At 38.4% G+C, this 14256-nt stretch overlaps 1 protein-coding gene across 1 annotated transcript in view; it reads left to right on the forward strand.

Moving 5' to 3' along the window:
• The window catches only part of LOC134357793 (ubiquitin-conjugating enzyme E2 E2), a 189021-nt gene that overhangs the window by 34077 nt on the left and 140688 nt on the right, over nt 1–14256 (forward strand). The gene's annotated exons all lie outside the window — the stretch shown is intronic.

Here is a 14256-nt window from a genome sequence, read left to right on the forward strand (position 1 = left end):
AATATGCATAATAAATTTTATGGCTAATATAAGAAGTCATAATTTGAAGGTGATTGGAGTAAAGTATGGGGTACAGTGTCAGAGATAGTTTATTTTTCACACAGAGTGTGAATCGCCCTGCCAGTGGTGGTGGTAGATGCAGATACATTTCAGAGACCCTTAGATAGGCGCATAGATGATAGAAAAATGGAGAGCTATTTAGGAGAGAAGGGTTAGATTGATTTTCAGAGTAGGTTAAAGGTCAGCACAACATTATGGGCCAAAGAGCCTGTACTGTGCTGTAATGTTCTATCCATCACAGAGATGGATGTACAGACAGATATAATAGAGACTTTTAAGAGATGTTTAGATAGGCACATGAATGTGAGGGAAATGGAAACATATGGACATTGTGTAGGCAGGGGGGATAAGTTTAGTTAGCCATTCCATTACGAATTTAATTGGTTCGGCAGTGTTCTAAGTTTGAAGTAATAAAGTAGACTGGAGTTGTTAGCTGGACTTCATGCGCATTGCTGATAGTACACTTAATGCTGATCACATCAGCAGTAGTGAATAATTAAAGGCTTTTGTTCACTAGCTGTTTGTTCAGCTGAGTCTTTCTTTGTTTAAAAAAACATCAATTTGCAATTGTTTCAAGAAATGTTACATCTGGCTGTGAGCAAATTATGTGATTTTCAGATTTTGTTTCAAATTTAGTTTTGTTCTTGGTCAGTATCAGTGTCTGCCATGGTATTTACATGTGCTTTATGGACTTGTCACATATTGCATTTTTTCGCATTTTAAACTATTAATGATTAATTTTCCATTACTATTGTAATTGCAATGACCAGTTATATGATTTTCATCATTTAATTTTATAACCATGAACTGTTTCCTCTATACAATTTTAATCCCACCAATGTATGAATTCCTATGTTAATACTCTGCTGTTTTGTTATTGATATAGTGATTAAAAATATTAATTTTTAACTTGTTGATGTTTGTACAAGTGTTATTTATCTATCAAGGGTAGCATAGCATTTAGCGGTTTCGAAGCTGTATAAGTGTTCCTGCGTTCACTTTTGGCAATGAAGCTCCAAGAGTTTCATTTTGGAATGTTTGGTGTTCAATTTTGGCACCACACGTAAGGAGTTTGTACTTTCTCCTGTAACCACATGGGTTTCCTCCGGGTGCTTATTCCCACAGTCCAAAGATGTGAGTTTAAAAACACAGACACGAGGAAATCTGCAGATGCTGGAAATTCAAGCAACACACATAAAAAATACTGGTGAACGCAGCAGGCCAGGCAGCCTGATGAAGGATCTCGGCCCGAAACGTCGACTGTACCTCTTCCTATAGATGCTGCCTGGCCTGCTGCGTTCACCAGCATTTTTTGTGTGTGTTGCCCAAAGATGTGAGTAGTAGGTTAGCTGGTCATTATAAAATGTCCTGTGATTAGACTAGTGTAAAATAGGTGGGTTGTTGGGTGGTATGGCGAATTGGGCCAGAATGGCCTGTTGCACGCTGTATTTCTAAATGAAAAAAGAAGTTGTTTATATAATATTTGGAGAATCAATGTCTGTACAGCAGTTTGAATGGCATCCAGGTGCTTAATTAATTCTGCTCATTTAGCAGCATTATTATGTGGTGTAGAGTGATATTTCAGCACAGGTGCATGGTTGACTTTATTGTTATTACTGGTTTGTCCTGTCAGCAAGTATACATCTGGAGAAATATGTTTGTGGTCTGAAAATTACACACGACTTAAAAATCAAAATACGTGCTTTTACTTTTACATGTAAGCTCTAATGATAATGTGGAACTTTTTTTTAATGAACACTGTTTGCTGATTAGATCATACCTTAATGTATGAAAACAGTATACATGTCCCTGTAATATCCTGAGATCAAAACACTGAAATTATTGCATCTTTTTTTTACTGTTGTGTTCATAATTTATTAAAAATGCTGAAAGGTACTAAATAATTTTGGATCAATTTCTTCTGTTAATTCAACACTAGACTATTTCACTGGAAGAATCAGTAAGTGGTTTACTGTTTGAGGTTATGATTTTTGGAGCTCTGAAATCACTTCCACATGCCTATTTTTTACATTCTGAATTATGTATACACATTTTTATTATTGTATCTTTCATTCTGGTAGCATTTATCAGAGGATATATTTGAAGTGTACAACTCAAGTTGAAAACTCTGATCTGCAGAATTGTAAAGCCAGAAATGGTTTACTTGTCAACAATGTTTATTAAATAAGCAAGAATTTAGATCTTGTAGCTTATTAATTCTAAAATCTTTGATTTATGATATATCTTAGCAAATTTGGGCTATAGAATTCCTGTTGACCAGAATGGATAAATTCCTGTTGATGTTCACTTGATTTAACCACGGTTTAGTGATGGTGAGTGGGTAACTAGACAACATGGAAATAGTTATGCTGGTGAAGATGGTATAAATTAGTATATTTATAATTTATTTTGTATTATATTAAATTCAAATATTTAGTTTTAAAACTGCAATGTTTAAAGCAGTTTTGGCAATGCTTTAAAATAGGTACTTTTATAGCAAGATCTCCTGTGATTCTTACTGATAATTCTGTCAAAATTGCTCTTGAGTTACTATTGTATAATGTTCAACAGAGTTAAAGTTGTCTTATAAATCCCTGATCTAAATGTGAATTTACAATGCAGCTTTGATTGGACAGATATATGCTAAGAGACAGAATCAAAATGATGTTAGGTATTGAATTGCTATGCAAAACATTAATCATGCTTCTTTTCCCCAAAACTTTCTTCTTCCTTACAAACAGTTACTGTTTTATTTTTCATCCATACACAAGCCAGCGTGAAAATAATAATGTTTAGTTTGACCATATGTAGGTTGCAATTAATTAGTATGTCTGTAAATCGTAAATTAATTTTCATTGCCCTTGTTATTCTGATCAAAATTATCTTTCAACTTTGTGATCTTAATCAAAGGTTCCTACTTGTATGGTTCTAGTATGGTTAATGTGGTACCCTGGAGGTTTCAGTGGTTCTATTTTTTGGTTTGTTCTATAAAATGAGCAAGTTGTTACATCATAACTGATGTGTTGTTTCATTCTGACTCATCACAATATGTCATTCTTAATATTGCCTAATTTATTTATGGCTCTCTATGTTTGTTCATGTTTTGTCAGTAATTATCTTATTGGAGTTTTGTTCTCTCAATATGCTATTCCATATTATTTTTAATTTCTGTCTACAGTTCCCAATCTGAGAAATTTCTTCCTTTATATATGGACATCTGAGTGTTGGTAATTTTCATCTCTATTTTCTCTGTCATTTCTGAGATGGTAACTTTGCTACCATATGAGAGGAATTCTCCTGTGAGCTTTCAAAGTGGTGTGAATGTTGATCTTAATTCACGCCTGCAACTGGACTCTCATTTTTTGTATACTCAACAAATCAATCATTGAACAAAGCAGAGTAATTAATAGACGTGGTCCACTTTGAGCAAGTCAGTTGGGTAATGGTGTGGGTAAAGAGCTCTTGTGAACTTGGACTGTGGAGGGACGTTCTTTGGCATTCACCTTTGTACTCAGGATTAGTGGTTAATTTTTCTAGACATACAGAAGTGTTTGCCAAAGATGGCAGAGGCTTAGCTGATAAGTTTGAAATTACCTGTCGAGACTTAACCATTACTGAGGATTGAACTATGACGACAGAAGTGATGCATGTTGTCCAGGGCTTCGGTATTTTAATTTAGATTTAACTTAGAGATACAGTACAGTAATTGGAGGCCCACTGAGCCTATGCCTCCAATTACACAAGTGACCAATTAACCTACTGACAAGTATGTCTTTGGAATGTGGGAAGAAATTGGAGCACCCCAAGGAAATCTATGCGGTCACTGAGAGAAGGTACAAACTCCTTGCAGACAACAATGGAGATTGAACACTGATCACTGTAAAGTGACATGCTAGCCACTACACTACCATGCCACCCTATATTGATGTAGATTTCACATCAACCTAGTCCAGGAGTTTCAGGTCTAAAAGGCTGAGTCCACAGTTCATAAAGCCTTTGTGGTGTTCACGATGGATCATAGATGCTGTGTGTATATGACAGCCTATTTCATCAAATATCCTATTTTTATTTCTGCTATACTTAATAATCTTTTCCAAGAATAAACTATTACCAAACTCTCTAGTATCATTTACCCAAGAAGTTGATTTTTAACTCAAAATAATTTCGCAAGTTTTTTTTAATCACAGAAGGAGCACATCTCTTAGGAACGTTGTCGTAATTTGTCATAACGTTGTCATAACGCTGGCATAATTTACATATTACTATTTAACTATTTATGGTTTTATTACTATTTAATTATTTATGGTGCAACTGTAACGAAAACCAATTTCTCCCGGAATCAATAAAGTATGACTATGACTATTATTAACAATGTCACCAGTGACTGTGGGCTCCATGATCTCAAATTGATTTGGTATTTCGTATGTTTTAAAGTGGCTTTTTTTGATAAGTTAAGGTACTCTCCAAAATCTATAGCAAAAGAAAATCTGAAGATGCTGGAAATCCAAGTATCACACACAGAATGCTGGAGGAACTCAACTGGCTAGGCAGCTATAGAAAAGAATATTGTCGACATTTCGATCCTGATGAAGGGTCTCGGCACAAAGCGTTGACTGTACTCTTTCCCATAGGTGCTGCCTGGCCTAATGAGTTCCTCCTGCATTGTGGTGTGTTTCTCCAAAATCTATGTTGACTTTTTCTTTGGATAAGCTCCACATCGTTGTATCATCCATTGGTGTGTCAACAATATCGATGTATTCTAAGAGTAATTTTGTGATACTCTGTGACCACTTTATCAGATACCTCCTGTACCTAATAAACTGGCCACTACGTAGTGTTCATGGTCATCTGTTGCTGTAGCCCATCCTCTTCAGGGTTCGATATGTTGTGTGTTCAGAGATGCTCTTCTGAATATCACTGTTTTAACACATGGTTATTTGATGTCGCCTTCCTGTCTGCTTGAACCAGTCTATCCATTCTCCTCTGGCCTCTCTCATTAACAAGGTGTTTTTGCCCTCAGAAATGCTACTATCTGGATTTTTTTTTGTGTTTTTGCACCATTCTCTATAAACTTTAGAGATTGTTGTGCATAAAAATCCCTGGAGATGAGCAGTTTTTGAGATCTCAAACCACCCCACCTGGCTTGAACAATCATTCCATGGTCAAAGTCACTTAGATCTCATTTATTCTCCATGCAGATGTTTGGTCTGAACAACAATGGAACCTGTTAACAATGTCTGTATGTTTTTATGTATTGAGTTACAGCCACATGATTGGCTGATTAGCTATTTATGTTACCAACCTAGTGAAAGGTCTACCTAATAAAGTAGCTACTGAGTGTATAGTTTGGAGCAAATCTGATACAGAAAGGGTGACATAAATATCTGTGCACTTCACTTGTCTCATGTCTTAGTGTCCTGCTTAGCATGTTACAGCACAGTAGAGGCCCTTATGCCCATGATATTGTGCTGACATTTTAACCTACTATGAGATCAATCTAACCATTCCCTCCCACATAGCACTTCATTTTTCTATCATCCATGTTGCCTATGTAAGAGTTACTTAAATGCCCCTAATGTATCTGTCTGCGCCACCACCCCTCGCAGGGTGTTCCACATGTTCACCACTCTATGTGTAAAAAAAACATTTACCTCTGACATCCCCTCTATACTTTCCTCCAACCACCTTAAAAATGATCAGAATCAGAATCGTTTCACTTTGTATTAGCCATTTCCATCATAGGGAACAAGTTTCTGGCCATCCACTTGATCTAATGTCTCTATCACCTTGTACACCTCTATCAAGTCACCTCTCATCCTCCTTCACTCTAAAAGCCCTAGCTCATTCAGCCTATCCTCATCAGACATGCTCTCTAATCTAGGCAGTATCCTGGTAAATCTCCTCTGAGCCCTCCTTAACGATTTCACAGTTTCAAGTGCCAAAAGTTTGAGCAAGTATTGAACTCGGAAAATTATTTTGCAGCAGTAAACCACGGTATGCTTTCCTAAAGTAAAATTGTTTCCCTTCAGTGAATTGTTTTGGGAGTTAAAATGAAGTTGCAGTTCACCACTTGTTTCTACGCAGTGAGTCACTTCATCCATTTATGACTTCAGTAATCTTTTAAATGAATCATGAAAGAAAACTTTCTGCCTGCTATCTAAATGGTGCACTGTGTAAATTGCTTGTCAGATTCTGATCTGTAATGTTCTTAGCAAACAATTGTATTCCAGAAATAGAGACTGGGCATATATTCATGGAAACTGAATCTGCAATTCCTTAAACCTTAACATCACTGAAATTTTACACTGGAAGTTTTTGTAAACAGGCGATTGAATTGACATGACACCCACTATGGAGTATCTGGAAGAACTGGGCAAATATCAGAACATCTAATCAGCAAAAAATACAGTGAAATCTATAGAGCAGGTTGATCCAGGAAGTTTAAATTAGAATCAGTAATTCAGTGCCAGATCAGATAGAGAAAATCAGATTAAGAATGGAAACCAGAGAAAGGAAAAAGGTTAAAATACATTTTAAAAAATTCTCATGTGTAGTTCATTTCATTGCCAGATTGAGTACTTGGCATTAATTAAAACCTAAAACATATTAAAATATAATAAGACTGAAATAGATAATTTCCTGTGGTAAATTCACCTTATGTTGATGCCACTCAATACCTCCCATTTATTATACATTCCCTTATTTTATGCAGCTCTCCAAATACATAATCTCTCTGGATTAGATTTCAGTTTGCCATTTTTCACTGCTAAACTGACTCGGTCATTTGTATTTTCCTGGTCTCAAAGGCTTTCCTCTTCATAGGCCAATTTTTGTATTATCAGCAAATTTAATCAAGCCTTTGCCAATTTTGAATCCTGTTTGCCTGTCCCTTTGATACTTTAACCTCTCTGACAAGCCTGTCACGTAGAACTTTGGCTCTTTACTTTGCCTACCACTGAAACTACATTGATTAGCTTGCAATCACTTACTTCCTATTTGCCTCCTTTTTACTGACAAACAGCCAATATGCAAAATAAGACAAACTGTGCAATCAAGTACAAGATTCATGTATGATAAACAATTATTCCAGGTACTTTTATGCAATTATTGGGGGTTCAAAGTGCTAAGCTAGTACAGAGTTGGTGCTGTAGCCTCATAACTCAAGGAGTTATATTGATCTCTGAGTGTACATATGCAGTTCAGAATAAGGTTTATTATTGCTGACAGATATTGGGATTCCTCTAACCACCTTACCAATATGCCCCCTTGTATAAGAAATTTCAACTCTTGGAAAAAGTCTGGCTGTCCACTCAATCTAAGTCACTTGTACACTTCTATCAGGACACCTCTCATCATCCTCCACTCCAAAGAAAAAAGCCCTGGCTCACTCTACCTTTCCTCATAGATATAAGTTTGTCCAATTTTTCTTTATAGATCATACTCTTTAATCCAGGCAGCATCCTAGTAAACCTCTTTTGCACCCTTTCCACGTCCTTTGTTTAATCAGGCGACCAGAACTGCACACAACACTCCAAGTGTGGTCTGACTTAAGTTTTATATAGTTCCAATATTTACTGTACAGACACTATTCCTTCAGCCATCTTTAAACACCATGGCTGAAGGAATAGCGAAATCACCAAGGAAGTTAATGCCAATTCTGATATTTTGTTTTATGTCTTAAAAGTTCTTTATATCAAAATGTTTTCCTCCCTACTTGCTGCTTGCTACCACAGGCACTGATATATCTTGAATACTTTGTCTACTGTCAGGGTGAAGATTGGTACCACATCCTCTGTGTGCAGTTCCTCAAATGCACAGATGTTACTACACAATGTAACTAGACTCTATATGTGGCTGAATATTATTTATATGAGGAGGTCTCTTATTTTGTGCTTGGAAGTCTGCTTTAAAATTTAACTCTCTTTTATGAAATGGAAATTGCAGGGGAAAACCCTGCAATCATTGGCTTAATGGAAGTGAACATTATTTTACTGTTTTTCAGCCATTTGTATTTGTTTACTTGTTTAGTTACTTTCTTCCTTTTTGCTTTCATTTCCACTATTGGCATTTTTAAAAAAAGATTTGTGCTACATTTTGTGGCCAACCTACCTCGCCTAATCAAGTCCGAGAACCCAGGAGCATACTTCTCCCCACATCATAGAAACCATAGAAACTACAGCACAGAAACAGGCCTTTTGGCCCTTCTTGGCTGTGCCGAACCATTTTCTGCCTAGTCCCACTGACCTGCACACGGACCATATCCCTCCATACACCTCCCATCCATGTATCTGTCCAATTTATTCTTAAATGTTAAAAAAGAACCCACATTTACCACCTCGTCTGGCAGCTCATTCCATACTCCCACCACTCTCTGTGTGAAGAAGCCCCCCCCTAATGTTCCCTTTAAACTTTTCCCCCCTCACCCTTAACCCAAGTCCTCTGGTTTTTTTCTCCCCTTGCCTCAGTGGAAAAAGCCTGCTTGCATTCACTCTATCTACGCCCATCATAATTTTATATACCTCTATCAAATCTCCCCTCATTCTTCTACGCTCCAGGGAATAAAGTCCTAATCTATTCAACCTTTCTCTGCAACTGAGTTTCTCAAGTCCCGGCAACATTCTTGTAAACCTTCTCTGCACTCTTTTAACCTTATTTATATCCTTCCTGTAATTTGGTGACCAAAACTGAACACAATACTGCAGATTCGGCCTCACTAATGCCTTATACAACCTCACCATAACATTCCAGCTCTTATACTCAATACTTTGATTTATAAAGGCCAATGTACCAAAAGCTCTCTTTACAACCCTATCTACCTGTGATGCTACTTCTAGGGAATTTTGTATCTGTATTCCCAGATCCCTCTGTTCCACTGCACTCCTCAGTGCCTTACCATTAACCCTATATGTTCTACCTTGGTTTGTCCTTCCAACGTGCAGTACCTCACACTTGTCTGTATTAAACTCCATCTGCCATTTTTCAGCCCATTTTTCCGGCTGGTCTAAGTCCCTCTGCAGGCTCTGAAAACCTTCCTCACTGTCTACTACACCTCCAATCTTTGTATCATCAGCAAATTTGCTGATCCAATTTACCACATTATCATCCAGATCATTGATATAGATGACAAATAACAATGGACCCAGCACTGATCCCTGTGGCACACCACTAGTCACAGTATTCTCATGCTGGAGGATTAGAGAATACTTACTTAAAGTGGCTGACCAGCATTATTGTAAGAGACTCGTTGTACTCCATGTATGGAACTTTGAATGAAGCTTGTCCTGTATGAAGTTTTTAGATCATCATATGGCTGAGTTTTCACTCTGGGAGTAATGTTTTGATAAATACAGCTAATACAGCAAGTTTGCAGTCTGTTACACCTGAACTACAAGGGGACCAATATCCTTGCAGGGAGGTTTGTTAGTGCTGTTGGGGAGGGCTTAAACTAGATTTGCAGGGGATGGGAACCAGAGTGCCAGAGCAGATAGTGGAGTGGGGGGGGGGGGTGGTGTTGAAAGTAAATAATGTTAAAAGTTCATGCAAAGTGACAAATAGAATGGTTGTGTGTGGTGGTAATAATTTTCTGAGGTGTGTCTATTTCAATGCAATCAGTATTGTGAGGAAGGCTGATGAGCTGAGGGCGTGGATTGACACATGGAATTATAACATTGTAGCCATTAGTGAAACTTGGCTGCAGGACGGGCAGGACTGGCAGCTTAATGTTCCAGGGTTCCGATGTTTCAGACGTGATAGAGGCAGAGGAATGAAGGGTGCGGGGGAGGGGGTGGCATTGCTCGTCAGGGAAAGTGTTACAGCAGTGCTCAGGCAGGACAGATTAGAGGGCTTGTCTACTGAGGCCATATGGGTGGAGCTGAGAAACAGGAAAGGTATGACCACATTAATGGGGTTGTGTTTTTGACCACCCAATAGTCAGCAAGAATTGGAGGAGCAAATCTGCAGAGAGATAGCAGACAATTGCAGGAAACATAAAGTTGTGATAGGGGATTTTAATTTTCCCCATATTCATTGGGATTCCCATACTGTTAAAGGTCTAGACGGGTTAGAGTTTGTAAAATGTGTTCAGGAAAGTTTTTCTAAATCAATATATAGAGGTACCAACTGGAGAGGATGCAATATTGGATCTCCTACTAAGAAACCAGTTAGGACATTAGTTTCAACTTGATCATGGATAAACTCTTTCTGAATTATTTTCAAAACCTTTGATTTGCTGTTAAAGCACAGATGATGACTAACAATCATTTTTCTCTTTTTTCTATTAATCAGCTTCTGTCTTGCTAGTGGGTTAGATTTTTTTTATATCAAAACTCTTATTTTTCAATGTTTTAATTGATTTGTACGAATATAGGGTAAGGAGTCTTTATATGTGATTTAGTTTAATGTATTGACATATATTTTTTCCTGTACTCTGTATTCTTATATATAAATTAATTAAAATATTGGAAAAAGATCATGGATAAAGATAGATCTGGTCGTCGAGTTGAGGTTCTAAACTGGAAAAAGGCCAAACTTGAAGAAATGAGAAAGGATCTAAAAAAAGTGGATTGGGACAGGTTGTTCTCTGGCAAGGATGTGATTGGCAAATGGGAGGCCTTTGAAGGAGAAATTTTGAGAGTGCAGAGTTTGTATGTTCCTGTCAGGATTAAAGGCAAAGTGAATAAGAATAAGGAACCTTGGATCTCAAGGGATATTGGAACTCTGATAAAGAAGAAGAGAGAGATGTATAACATGTATAGGAAACAGGGAGCAAATAAGGTGCTTGAGGAGTATAAAAAGTGCAAAAAAAAACTTAAGAAAGAAATCAGGAGAGCTAAAAGAAGACATGAGGTTGCTTTGGCAGTCAAGGTGAAGGATAATCCAACGAGCTTCTACAGGTATGATAAGAGCAAAAGGATAGTAAGGGATAAAATTGGTCCTCTTGAAGATCAGAGTGGTCGGCTATTTATGGAACCAAAAGAAATGGGGGAGGTCTTAAATGGATTTTTTGCGTCTGTATTTACTAAGGAAACTGGCATGGAGTCAAGGGAAATAAGGCAAACAAGTAGTGAGGTCATGGAACCTATACAGATCGAGGAGGAGGTGGTGGTGCTTGCTATCTTGAGGCAAATCAGAGTAGATAAATCCCCAGGACCTGACAGGGTATTCCCTTGGACCTTGAAGGAGACTAGTGTTGAAATTGCAGGGGCCCTGGCAGATATATTTAAAATGTTGGTATCTATGGGTGAGGTGCCAGAGGATTGGAGGATAACTCATGTTGTTCCATTATTTAAAAAAGGCTCTAAAAGTAATCCAGGAAATTATCGGCCGGTAAGTTTGACCTTGGTAGTAAGTAAATTGTTAGAAGGAGTGCTAAGAGATAGGATCTACAAGTATTTGGATAGACGGACTTATTAAGGAGAGTCAACATGGTTTTGTGCATGGTAGGTCATATTTAACCAATCTATTAGAGTTTTTCGAGTAGGTTACCAGGAAAGTGGATGAAGGGAAGGCAGTGGATATTGTCTACATGGACTTCAGTAAGGCCTTTGACAAGGTCCCACATGGGAGGTTAGTTAGGAAGATTCAGTCGCTAGGTATACATGGAGAGGTAGTCAATTGGATTAGACATTGGCTTATTGAAAGAAGCCAGGGAGTGGTAGTGGAGGATTGCTCCTCTGAGTGGAGGCCTGAGACTAGTGGTGTGCCACAGGGATCGCTGCTGGGTCCATTGTTATTTGTCATCTATATCAATGATCTGGATGATAATGTGGTAAATTGGATCAGCAAATTTGCTGATGATACATAGATTGGAGGTGTAGTGGACAGTGAGGAAGGTTTTCAAAGCTTGCAGAGGGATTTGGACCAGCTAGAAAAATGGGCTGAAAAATGGCAGATGGAGTTTAATACAGACAAGTGTGAGGTATTGCACGTTGGAAGGACAAACCAAGGTAGAACATACAGGGTTAATGGTAAGGCACTGAGGAGTGCAGTGGAACAGAGGGATCTGGGAATACAGATACAAAATTCCCTAAAGGTGGCATCACAGGTAGATAGGGTTGTAAAGAGAACTTTTGGTACATTGGCCTTTATAAATCAAAGTATTGAGTATAAGAATTGGAATGTTATGGTGAGGTTGTATAAGATATTGGTGAGGCCGAATTTGGAGTATTGTGTACAGTTTTGGTCACCAATTTACAGGAAGGATATTAATAAGGTTGAAAGAGTGTGGAGAAAGTTTACAAGGACGTTGCTGGGACTTGAGAAACTGAGTTACAGAGAAAGGTTGAATAGGTTAGGACTTTATTCCGGGGAGTGTAGAAGAATGAGGGGAGATTTGATAGAGGTATATAAAATTATGATGGGTATAGATAGAGTGAACGCAAGCAGGCTTTTTCCAATGAGGCTAGGGGAGAAAAAAACCAGAGGACATAGGTTAAGGGTGAAGGGGGGAAAGTTTAAAGGGAACATTGGGGGGGACTGCTTCACACAGAGAGTGGTGGGAGTGTGGAATGAGCTGCCAGATGAAGTGATAAATGCGGGCTCACTTTTAACATTTAAGAAAAACTTGGACAGGTACATAGATGAGAGATGTATGGAGGGATATGGTCCAAGTGCAGGTCAGTTGGACTAGGCAGAAAAATGGTTCGGCACAGCCAAGAAGGGCCAAAAGGCCTGTTTCTGTGCTGTAATATTCTATGGTTCTATGTTGAAATTGTGCCATAATCTTGACTTCTTAATGATAACTGAGTGGATATATGATCCGTAACACGACTATAGAAAGTTCAGTACTGTGGCAGAGTTATTAATAAGCAAAATTTTAAGTTGCTGGGAAGAATATTATATACATTCACTGCATTATTCAACCACAGAAGTCGTAGAATTTATGGTGTAAATGATTTACGCAGTACCACAAATGACTTGAATTTTTTTTGGCTCAACCATTATCCCTTGTTGAAGGCAGCTTGAGAGTAATTACACCTTCCAATGCATAATGATCACAATTTTCTGCATTTAAGTCATTTTAAATGCCAGTGCCACATGGACTGAAAAATAATGGTATCCAGTTTATGGCAATTGTGTCAATTAAGGATGTGTGTTTATTAAAAATTTATACCAAAAGGAAAATGTCATATAGAAATTGAAACGCTAGTTGCAGCTAGTCTAACAGTAATGATCAAAGTGCAAATTATTGCAGTTTATGACAAGAGGACGATAGTTTGACTGGAACAAGGCTGTCGTCATTTTCAGGTCATGGTTTCTGGAGTGCTTGGAGGGTTTGCTAACAGGCATGCCATGTATAGTTCCTGGCTTGTATTTACACAGGATGTAAATATGGTAAAACTACATCTTGTGACATTTACATGTATACTTTGGATATATTATTAGATACACCTGTGTACCTGCTCGTTAATGCAAATATCTAATCAGCCAAACAAGTGACAGCAACTCTATGCTTAAAAGCATGCCGATGTGGTCAAGAGGTTCGGTTGTTTTTCAGCCCAAACATCAGAATGGGGAAGAAATGTGATTTAACTCACTTGGATCATGGACTGATTCGGTGGTTTGAGTATCTCAAAAACTGATGATCTTCTGGGATTTTTCGTGTGGGCAAGTGGCCAAGTGGATAAGGCATTCGACTAGCAATCTGAAGGTCGTGAGTTTGAGCCCCAGCCGAGGCAGCGTGTTGTGTCCTTGAGCAAGGCACTTAACTGCACAGTGCTCTGCGACGACACTGGTGCCAAGCTGTATCGGCCCTAGTGCCCTTCCCTTGGATAACATCGGTGTTGTGGAGAGGGGAGACTTGCAGCATGGGCAACCGTCGGTCTTCCATACAATCTTGCCCAGGCCTGCGCCCTGGAGAGTGAAGACTTTCCAAGCGCAGATGCATGGTCTCACAAGACTAACGGATGCCTGGGATTTTCACACACAGCAATCTCTATAGAGTTTACAGAGATTGGTGCAAAAATCAAAAAAAAAAATTCTAGTTCTGTGGGCAAAAGTGCCTTGTTAATGAGAGAGGTCAGAGGAGAATGGCCATACAGGTTCAAGCTGACAGGAAGGCGACAGTAACTCAAATAACTGTGTTACAGCAGTGATGTGCAGAAGAGCATCTTTGAACACGCAACGCGTCGAACCTTGAGTGGATGGGCTACAGCAGCAGAAGACCACAATAGGTTCCACTCCTGTACCTGATCAAAT

This window comes from Mobula hypostoma, chromosome 17, assembly GCF_963921235.1.
Source record: "Mobula hypostoma chromosome 17, sMobHyp1.1, whole genome shotgun sequence".
NCBI lineage: Eukaryota > Metazoa > Chordata > Chondrichthyes > Myliobatiformes > Myliobatidae > Mobula > Mobula hypostoma.